Consider the following 11,083-nt stretch of genomic DNA (forward strand, 5'->3'; position numbering starts at 1 on the left):
ATCTCCTGCTGGAAGGATTCAGAGGAGGCGATGCTGTGGGCACAGACCCGTCTCAAACGTCGCAGGGCGTGTAGTTCAACTGACACGGTATTCCTGAAGTGACGAGACTGCAGAGGGTGGCACAGATTAGAGGCTGGGGTGGGGGAGAGGCGGCGGGATGGGGCAGCAGGGCGGGGGCCCCTTGGTGGTGGTGGTCTTAATTGCGTCTAAGCTGGCGTGGCGGCTGTGGGAATCGACGCCGTGGTGTCAAGGAGTGACAGAGACACAGGAGCCTCTGAAGAAACCCGTGATGGCCCAGGAGGCTCTGTGGGCTGGTTACCACACCCTGCCTTTGATTGTTTAGTCACTAAGTCTTGTCCCACTCTTTGAAACCCCATGGACTATATAGCCCACCAGGCTCCTCTGTCCAGGGGATTTTCCAGGCAAGAATACTGGAGTGGGTTGCCATTTCCTTCTCCAGGGATATCCTGCCTTTGATAATATACCACAATTACGGAAGGGAGGCTGGTGGGGAAAGCAGGGTGATGGGTATACAGGAACCCTCTGTACTATTTTTTGCTACCTCTTGTGACTGTATAATTACTTTAAAACAAAATCCCAGCAGGCTTTTTTTTTTTGGTGGAGGGGGGCGTGTAGACAGAGGAGCCTGGCTGGCCACTGTCCCAACAGGGTCACAAAGACTTAGATACCATGGAAGTGACTTAGCAGCATGCACAGAAAGTGACGAACCGATTCTGAAATTCAGATGGAAACGCAAAGGACCCAGAGTGGCCCAAAACAACTTCAAAAAAGAAAAAAGAGTTGGAGGGAACTCCCTAGCAGCCCAGCGGTTAGGAGTTGGTGACTTCACTGCTGGGGCCCGAGTTCATTTCTTGGTGGGAGAACTAAGATCCTGCAAGCTGTGTGGCACAGCCAGAGAGAAGAGAAGAAAAGGAAAACAGGCGTGGGGGCAACACTGCCTGATTCAAGACTTGCTGTAAAACTACAGGAGCCCCAAACCAGAGCCAAGCCCTGCGTCCACCAGCGCGTGTGGCTGGGTGGCCAGCGGTGGCACACCCACGCAGTGGAGAACCATACAGTAATAAAAAGGGGCAGCTACTGGTGTACACCACAGGGACTGGCCTCCGAATAATTAAACTGAGGAAGAAAAGCCAAGTCAAAAAAGACTACCTCCTGTGGTGGTTTAGTCGCTAATTCACGTCCGCTTCTCTGCAACCCCATGGACTACAGCACACCAGGCGTCCCTGACCTTCACCATCTCCCACAGTTTGCTCAGATTCACACCCATCGAGTCAGTGATGCCATCCAACCATCTCATCCTCTGTCGCCCCCTTCTCCTGCCCTCAATCCTTCCCAGCATCAACGTCTTTTCTAATGAGTCAGTTCTTTGCATCAGGTGGCCAAAGTATTGGAGCTTCAGCTTCAGTCCTTCCGATGAATATTCAGGGCTGATTTCCTTTAGGATTGACTGGTTTGATCTCCTTGCTGTCCAAGGGACTCTCAAGAGTCTTCTCCAGCACCACGGTTCAAAAGCATCAATTCTTTGATGCTCAGCCTTCTTTATGGCCCAACTCTCACATCTTTACATGACTACTGGAACAACCATAGCTTTGACTATACGGACCCCAATGTCTCTATTTTTAAATACACTGTCTAATTTTGTCATAGCTTTCCTTCCCAGGAGCAATCATCTGTTGATTTCATAGCCGCAAGCACTGTCCACAGTGATTTTGGAGCCCAAGAAAATAAAATCTGTCACTGCTTCCACTTTTTCCCCTTCTGTTTGCCATGAAGCCATGGATCTGGATGCCAGGATTTTCGTTTTCTGAATGTTGAGTTTCAAATTAGCTTTTTCACTCTCCTCTTTCACCCTCATCAAGAGGCTCTTTAATTCTCTTTGCTTTCTGCCATTAGAGTGGTATCATCTGCATATCTGAGGTTGTTTATACTTCTCCCAGCAGTCTTGATTTCAGCTTGTGATTCATCCAGCCCGGCATTTCTCATGATGTTCTCTGCATCCCCAGCTGAAGGTCTTTCCCACTCTGGCCCAGCCGCTTCATTCTTTCTGAAGCTTTTAGTAACTTCCCTCTACTCTTCCCCAGTAGCGTATTGGTCACATTCCCACCTGGGGGACCCATCTTCTGGCATCATATCCCTTTGCCTTTTCATGCTGTCCGTGGGGTTTTCCAGGCAAAAATACTGGAGTGGTTTACCATTCTCTTCTCCAGTGGACCAGGTTTTGTCAGAACTCTTCAGTACGACTGGTCCGTCTTGGGTGGCCCTGCACGGCATGGCTCTCAGCTTCAGTGAGTCAGACAAGCCTTTTCGCCACCACAAGGTGTGATCCGTGAAGGAGGTGCATCCTGTATGATTCCATTTACAAAATTCCGGGCAACGAAAACTAACCCATCACGAAAGAAAGCGGGTGAGAGGCTGCCTGGGGCTGAGGGGTCGCAGAGGGACACGGGGACACTGTGGAGACGACAGCGGTGTTCACCATCTTGATTGCTGCCCTGGTTTTGCAGGCGTACACTCACGTGAGAACTTATCAAGCGTGTGTCTTAAGCGTGCGCCATTTATTGTGCATCAAGTGCACTTCAGTAGAGCTGTCGTTAACAGTGAGGAATGTGTGGAGGTAACTAGATTTTTTCCACAATTGGGCACAGATTCTGTTTCTTGGGAGGAGCCATGGTTCCTACAGCAGGAATGTGCAGGTGGAAAGAGTCCAGGGAGTTTGTGCACCTGAACCCTAAGGTCACTGTCATCCTGTTCTCAACACAGCTGCATCCGGGCCACGTCCCCATTTGGGGAATGCCCCTGAGGTCCTACTATTCATACAAGATACACACAGATGGTATGTGGGTATCGCGACATACCCACGTATACCCATGTAAATCGTGACACAGCCACAATTTCTTTTAAAAGAACACAGATCATCCAACATCAATAATCATTAAAGAAATACCAATCAAACCCACCTTGCGACACCATATCACACCATTAGGATGGTTATTATATCGAAAAAACATAAAGTATCGAGCGTCGGTGAGGACGTAGAGAAACTGGAATCTTGCACAGGGTCGGTAGGGATGTAAAATGGTGCAGTCGCCACGGAGAACAGCATGATGCTTCCTCCAAAAAACAAAAAATAGAACTACCATATGATCCAGCAATCCCAGCGTGGGTATTCATCCAAATGAACTGAACGCAGAATCCCAGAAGGAGACCTGAACCCTTGTTGAGTGCAGCTGAGAGCTGGGTGCAACCTGGGCTCCAAGGGCAGACGAACGGGTGACGAGATGTGGTCCATCCAGACAAGGAAATGTCGCTCAGCATTAGGAAGGAAGGGAGTTCTTTTTTTTCCCTCCAATATTACTTTCTATTTTCTTATTTTATGTATTTTTAATATAAATTTATTTTAATTGGAGGCTAATTACTTTACAAAATTGTATTGGTTTTGCCATAGATCAGCATGAATCTGCCACAGGTGTACGTACACATGTTCCTCATCCTGAACCCTCCTCCCACCTCCCTCCCCGTACCATCCTTCTGGGTCATCCCAGCGCACCAGTCATGCATCGAACCTGGACTGGCGATTCGTTTCACATATGATAATATACATGTTTCAATGCCATTCTCCCAAATCATCCTGCCCTCGCCCTCTTCTGATGCCAGAACTTAAGGGCATCACGCTGAGTGAAATAAATCAGTCACAAAAAGAGAAATACTGCTGACTCCATCGATAAGAAGAACCTAAAGTAGTTCGATTCCTAGGATTTGCAGCCAGAGGCTCCAGGGCAGAGAAAACGCACAGCTCTTGTTTAATGGGGATGGAGGCTCAGCTCCACGAGGTGAGGAAGCTCTGGGGTGGTGTTTCACGACACTGTGAACGTGCTTTAATTAACATTTCTGAACTGTGAGCTCAAAATCTGCTGGGATGGAAGTTTTACCTTCTGTGGGTTCTGCCACAATTGAAAACTTCTTAAAATACCCCATGATGGTGGGACTACAGTGTGAATGTGCCAAGGCCTCTGAGCTGCACACTGTAAATGGCTGAGGCGGCCAAGTGCTTTACGTCTATTTTACCACAGGTTCCTAAAACGGAATTTACAAAGGGACTGCGCCTCCCTGCAGGTCCAGTGGTTAAGAATCTGCCTGCTCATGCAGGGGACACAGGTTCAATCCCTGGTCCGGGAAGATTCCCCAGCTGAGCCTGTGGGCGCCACAGCTACTGAAGCCAGCGCGCCCTGGAGCTTCTGCTTTGTAACCAGGAGTAGCCCCTGCTCCCCGACCAGAGAAAGCCAGAACGCAGCAGCAAGGACCCAGGGCAGCCAAAATCAAGAAATTAAAATAAATAAATAATTTCCTTTAGAAAAGCAGCGGAATGAGAGGTGACAAGCTGGCGGAGGGGTAGGTGGACGTGGAGTCCATCTCTCTACACGGATGCACCAGGAATCCATCTTCAGACACAGAAGATCTCACAGAGCACCAGCTGAGAGCGGGCAGGAGTCTTTGACGCCTGGAAAAGAATATATAGACCCACGCAAAACTCTGACTTCCCTGGTGGTGCAAAGGATAAGGATCTGCCTGCCAACCCAGGTCCAGGAGGACTCCACGTGCCGAGGAGCAACTAAAGCCCGGCAGCCACAAGTGCTGAGCCCAAGAGCCGCAATTACTGAGGCCCGCACGTCCAGAGCCCGTGCTCCACGACCAGAGAAGTCACCACCAAAAGAAGCCCACGCACCGCCCTGAAGAGTACCCTCCATTCACCACAACCAGAAAAAAACCATCACGTGCAAGAAAGACCCAGTGCAACCAAAGATTTATCCATTAATTGAATTTAAGAAAGCAATGGAAGGAAAGAAAGAACACTGACGACAGGTACCATGACTCCTTACGCAGATCCTGCCTTTCCAGCTCAACCGTCCATGGGCCTGTGGATAGCCTTCCGTGCACCCTTCGTAAAGCTTGCCGCATGCTGTCTCCTGGGCTGCCTGAGCGTAGGTGACCTTCCCCGACAGATGGCACATTGGGGTCTGGTTACTGGCCACTACTGGCCAGGCGGCCACGACCAGCCCAGCCTCAGGACCCTAATGGTCGATGCTTCGGGGCAGCAGCAAAGGGTGGAGCACTGGACAAGCGTCAGGCTGTCAGGCGCCGCCCTGCCTGCAGTGGCCCCCCACTCCTCGGCCGGCTCCCCGCCCCCTCCCCACCCCAGCTTCCCTCCACCAACAAGGTCAAGGAGCTGCTTCACGCTGATCTTAACTGGAACTTCTCGAGTGGTCATGAAATTGGACGGGCTTTTCTGTGTGAGTTTTCTAAGTGCTCCCGAGAAGCCCTCGGCCACACATGGCTGACGCAGGCCCCACTCGGCTGCATCCACTGGGCCCCTCCGCGGGAGCCCGCCCATCTCCGCAGCTCCAGGGAGTAGGGCACAGAACCACCCACCAGCTGTCTTCCTTCCTTGATGCTTGATTGGCTCTTGGAATGCTTTCCTGGAATGCTTCCCTTAGTTTTCTGTTGGGGACAATTTTCCTCTTGCTAGTTTGTAGAAGCTCTCTGAATAGTTGTCAAGGCTGTAGTTCGTCCTCATGAGTGTTGTTATGAAGAGGTGGAGCCCCTTGTGTGGACACCGCTGACTGTGTGAGCCGTCGGACCAGCTGCTCGCGCAGCTCTCCCAGGTTTTGGCCTCCAGCTGTAGACTCCTCCGTGAGCACGTGTGCGAAACGGACGCACACCCGGGTCTCCATTCCTAACCCCGGCGCTGCGGCAGTGCTGGCCAGTCCCGAGCTTCTGTCCGCCCAGCCCTGCCCTCCGGGTCCTTTTCCTCCTGCTCTGAGGCCGCTGTCCCGGGGCACGTTTGCTCCTCGTGGGTGGGGACTCACCTGTGTCCTGTTCAGACACAACGACTCTCCAGCTGTGGGCAGGCGGGCGGCCAAACGCCTGTGCCCGGACCTGCTTCCCACCTCCCCACACTCCACCGAGGAGCCTGTGGGGGAGCATTACCCTCCACCGGTCCCGGACCTGGGTGGACACGCCCACTGCCCCTCCCTTCCAGGATGAGTGGACATGCCCACTGCCCCCTCCCTTCCAGGATGAATGGACACGCCCATTGCCCCGCCCCTCCCCTCCAGGATGAGTGGACACGCCCACTTCCCCTCCCCTCCAGTATGAGTGGACACGCCCACTGCCCCACCCCTCCCCTCCAGGATGAGAGGGCACGCCCACTTCCCCTCCCCTCCAGGATGAGAGGACACGCCCACTGCCCCTCCCTTCCAGGATGAGAGGACACGCCCACTTCCCCTCCCTTCCAGGATGAGAGGACACGCCCACTGCCCCCTCCCTTCCAGGATGAATGGACACGCCCATTGCCCCGCCCCTCCCCTCCAGGATGAGTGGACACGCCCACTGCCCCGCCCCGCCCCTCCAGGATGAATGGACACGCCCACTGCCCTGCCTTCCAGGATGAGAGGACACGCCCACTGCCCCTCCCTTCCAGGATGAGAGGGCACGCCCACTTCCCCTCCCTTCCAGGATGAGAGGACACGCCCACTGCCCCCTCCCTTCCAGGATGAATGGACACGCCCACTGCCCTGCCTTCCAGGATGAGAGGACATGCCCACTACTCCGCCCCTCCCTTCCAGGATGGGAGGACACGCCCACTGTCCCTCCCCTCTAGGCTGATAGGACACGCCCACTGCCCTCCCCTCCAGGCTGAGTGGACACGCCCACTTCCCCCACCTTCCAGGGTGAGTGGACACGCCCTCTGCCCCTCCCCTCCCCCTCCAGGATGAGTGGACACGTCCACTGCCCCCTTCCCTCCAGGATGAGTGGACAGCTCACTTCCCCGCCCCTCCCCTCTAGGATGAGGGATGGAGATGCTCACTGCCCCTCCTCTCCCCGTGAGAACTTCCCTGAGGGCCTACCCTCTGGACTCTGGCCCGAGCTTCCCTTCATGACACCCTCCCCATCCTCACCCTGGGGTTGTCTGCAGTACTGACCTCTCCCACGTGTCCTGTCCCCTCTCCAGCCACTGGGCTGCTCCTACTTGTACCCCCGACAACACTAAGGGTGGCGGCCAAGCCGCAGGACCCCTTAAGCGCCCCACACTCCCAGACACTCATCAAGCCCCGCCCAGGTCCCCACCTCCGGGATCCACACGTGACAGGTGGAGTCCTGCAGCTGGGCAGGCCTCCAGCCAGGGGGAGGGGCGGGCTCCCTCCCCAGGCCCCCCATCCCCTCTCGTGAGGTCCAGGGACGACTCCTGCCCCTCTCCCCACTGGATGGGGAGGAGAGAGGCCTCCTGCCCCCCGGGACTCCCTGCAGGAAGGCAGGTGTCTCTTCAGACCCCGTCCCCTCTACCCCAACCCCCAGAGTACATCTGTACCCAAGGCCTCAACTGCAGGAGAGAGGGGCCGGTCCAGCCTGGCTCTGGGTGGGGGCTGGGAGACCTCTGCTCTGACTCCAGGCCCAGCTGGGCGGGGGGCCCCACCCTGTGCCTGGGGGACCTCTCCTCCTCCACTCTACCCAGTGACAGGTGCAGGAGGGAGACAGCCGTCCAGCGTCCTGCGCAGCTGCTGCTCTGGGGCTGGCCTGGCTCTCTGTCCTGGGACCTTTTTCTCCTCTGTGTGGGGCGGGAGGCGCTCTCAGCGTCCCTCTCTCTCACCGGCTCCCTCGGGGTCCCCACGCTGGCGCCCTCCATCAGAAGCCCGCAGCAGGCTTGGAGTTCAGGGCCAGACCAGACCTCTGGGCCCCACGCATGTGTCAGGGAGGGGCACAGGGGCAGCTGGGGGTGCTTTCAAATATGTCCCAGGTCCTCTTCCCTCAGGTGTGGGCTTGACGCCCAGGTGGAGCTGGTGCAGTGACGGTGGGTCATCAAAACCTTGCAGCTTCTGTCCTGCGATTCCTGGCCCCTGGCGGTGGGGAAGCCCACCGCCCCCTGGTGAAGACACTGCAGGGACCCCTGGGAGAGGCTCAGGCCCCACCAAGAGTCACGTGAGGGAGCTTGGAGGCAGACCCCCCTCCCTAGTCCAGCCCAGTCTTCAGAGGAAAAGCCCTGGCCAAAACTGTGACCACAGCCTCTGAAGACCCCAGGCCAGAACCGTCCTGTGAAGCCCCTCCCAGACCCCAGACCCAGAGAAATTGTGAGATGATAAAGGCTTGTCATTTTAAGCCCTTTGGGGTGACTATGTCTGGGGCGACTTGTCACGCAACAGCAGATAAGCAGTCCTAGAACAGACAGACCCTGGTGGTATTGCAGATTTGGGTCCCGACCACCCCGATAAAGCAAATATTGCAAGAATCACATGAACTTTTTTTGTTTCCCAGGGCATATGAAAGTCATGTTCATACTCTATTGTAGTCTGTGAAGTGTGCAATAGCGTGATGTCTAAAATCAACGCACAGACCTTAATTTTAAAATCATGCTGTTGGAAGAATAGCAATGACGGGCTTCCTTGACAAAGGCTGCCACAAACCTTCAATCTGCAAAAAACGCAGCGTCGGCAGAGCGCAGTGAAGCAAGAGTTTGTACACGGACAGGAAGTCCAGGGCTGCCCGCGAGGGGTCTGCGGGAGGGCGTGCAGGGAAGACCCAGCGCCCAGTCTCAGAGGTCACCCCACGCGAGACCTCTCAGCCCCCGCAGCCAGCTCGGCACTCAGGTCTCACCGGTTCCTCTCGCCCCAGGGCTTGGCGGGGCTGCAAGGTGGAGCCCCAGAGCGACATGATGCTTGTGCACGCCACCTGCCCGGGGAGGAGAAGAACCAGAAACACCAGGGCACCAGTGCCGCCCGCCTGCCCCTTTTGTGGGTTTGGCTCGTCTCCCTGGGTCCTTGCGAGCCTCCATCTCTTCCACAAGCTGGAGAACTTCCTGGGCGCTAGCCAGGCAGCGCGGGGACACGTGTTCGCCCTGTGAGCTGGGGGCCCCTCGCTTGGTGTCTGCCTCCCCGCCTGTTCCTTTCTCTCCGTTTGGAGCTCCTGTTGCCTCCCCTGAATCTCTACCCTGTGACGTTCAAGACTGTCCTGTGGGTCTCTGTTCTGGCCGCCTGCACTCAACGGGACCTTGAGTCTGGGGTCATCCTGGGCCAGTGCTGACCTGTGATGTCCCGCCCCGCCCCGCCCCGCCCCTTTCTGCTCACAGGCTCTGCTGCCTGTCTCCCTGCAGCCGTGTCTCACGGAGCAGGTGCTGCGGCGTCCTGACCAGGCCTCCCTCTGGATACCCAGCGCCCACTGTCCCCCAGGGCGACTCTAACCATGAGGAGGGCAACATTCGGGAGCTCAGGAGGCGGAGGTGCCACCTCCTAGGGGGCCGTTTGTGGGGCAGGGTGTCTGCACAGGACCCGCGGCTCAGTGAGAGGTCCCGTCCATGAGAGGGGACATCTGCCCCACCCACCCCGTGCCCACCCGCCCCCAGAATCCATCACCAGCCCCATCCTAGTCGGTGTTCAGGCTCAGGCACCGGCCAGGGGCCACCTTGGCCTTGCTGCTGGCCCTAGGTCTGGCCTAATGTCAGGAGGGCTCCAGTGGGCCCTCCCTCGTTGGGTGGTGGGCTTCCAGAATCCTCCAGGGCCAGGGCCGGGGAGAGGGGTGGCACAGACTGTTTCTCTTTCCTAGTGGCCTCCAGGCCCCTGCTCTCAGCTGGAGACCCTCACAGGTCCCAGACAGCCCAGCTCCTTGAAGACATGGGTCTGGGGTCTGATGAGGGAGGGCCAGCGGGCTGGGTCCGAGAGAGCTGGGGTCAGGCCCCGTGAGGCCAAGGCCACAGGCCCACAGCCTGGCCTGCGGGGGTTAACGGCCCGGCCGCCCAGGGGACAGCTGTGGGATCTCCTCCCCGCTCCCTGGGGCCTGGTTTCTTCGGAGACTTGGCAGGCAGAGCTGTCGTCAAGCAGAGCCAGTCCCCAGGGCCTGGCACCGGGGAAGCAGCGGGCAGCCCCGGGGGGCAGCTGCAGGAGGCTCGGATCCCGGCCCCAGAGCCACTCTGCACCCGCAGCAGGCTGGCTGCAGGGACATGGGTCAGCACGCGGGGCCGGGACTTGGCCCTTGGTCCAGGCCCGGCACTGACGGGGCTCTGCTCCTGGCTCTGACACCCCAGGGATGAGGAGATGGGGGAGGCCCGTCTGATCCCAGCCAGAAAGAGGGGCCGCTCCCGCAGAGCTGCGGACCTACAGCAACAGCCACTGCCAACTGGCCACTCTTCACCTGGTGGGCACAGGGCTTCCTGGGTGCCTGGCCTATGGAGGGAGTGCCCGCTGCCCAGGATGGGCCAGACCCCGCACGTCCGCCAGCACAGCCCCATCAGGCACCTGCCTGGGGCCTTAGACCCCCACCCAGGCCTGCCCCTCCCCAGGCTGGCACCTCAGCACACCTTGATGTCCACCTCCACCTCCCCACCATCCTCTCAGCTATGCAACAGTACGGACCTGTCCAGACCCGCAGCCTCCGCAGGCCCCAGCTGGAGCCAGTCCAAAGGTGCCACCCGCTGTCCTCTCAGGGAGCCCCCAGCCTCTGGGCCCACACCCTGAGCCCTGTGCTGCCTCCAAGCCCTTAGCCCTGCAGGCCCAGGGAGGCCCAGACCCTGTTTGGTGACTGGAGCCTGGAGGACAGTGAGGAGGCTCCCCTGGTGCTGTCAGGCTGGGCGGGGAGCAGGCAGGCGGGGAGCAGGCGGGTGGGTGGGGGCGCCAGGAGGGGCCACAGCCTTGCAAACAAGGAGGCTCGTGTAAGGCTGCTGCGGGGCCAGGGGGCCCTGAGCTGCTCTTGGACTCCACGTCCACTACCCGCCGGCTGCGGTGTGATGCCGCTCCACACCCGGACTGGCGGAGGCGCCACAGGGGCCCAGCCAGTCTCGGGAGATGGGGGGCCCCAGCTGTGGCCCCCTGAGCCTTCCTTCATCTGAGCTTCCTGACCGCACGGCTGACCCTGATGGCCCACCCGGGAGAGGACTGGGTGTGGCAGGTGGAGGAGCCTGGCGAGGCAGACGGCGGGACCGGCAGGGCGAGGGCCACCCTGGGGCACAGGGGTTGTGCCATCTGGGCTGCCCTTTGCAGCCCAGCCAGGAGTGGTGGAGGCCACACTGCAGCGGAAACGA

Source organism: Bos indicus x Bos taurus, chromosome 21 (genome assembly GCF_003369695.1).
Source record: "Bos indicus x Bos taurus breed Angus x Brahman F1 hybrid chromosome 21, Bos_hybrid_MaternalHap_v2.0, whole genome shotgun sequence".
Lineage (NCBI taxonomy): Eukaryota > Metazoa > Chordata > Mammalia > Artiodactyla > Bovidae > Bos > Bos indicus x Bos taurus.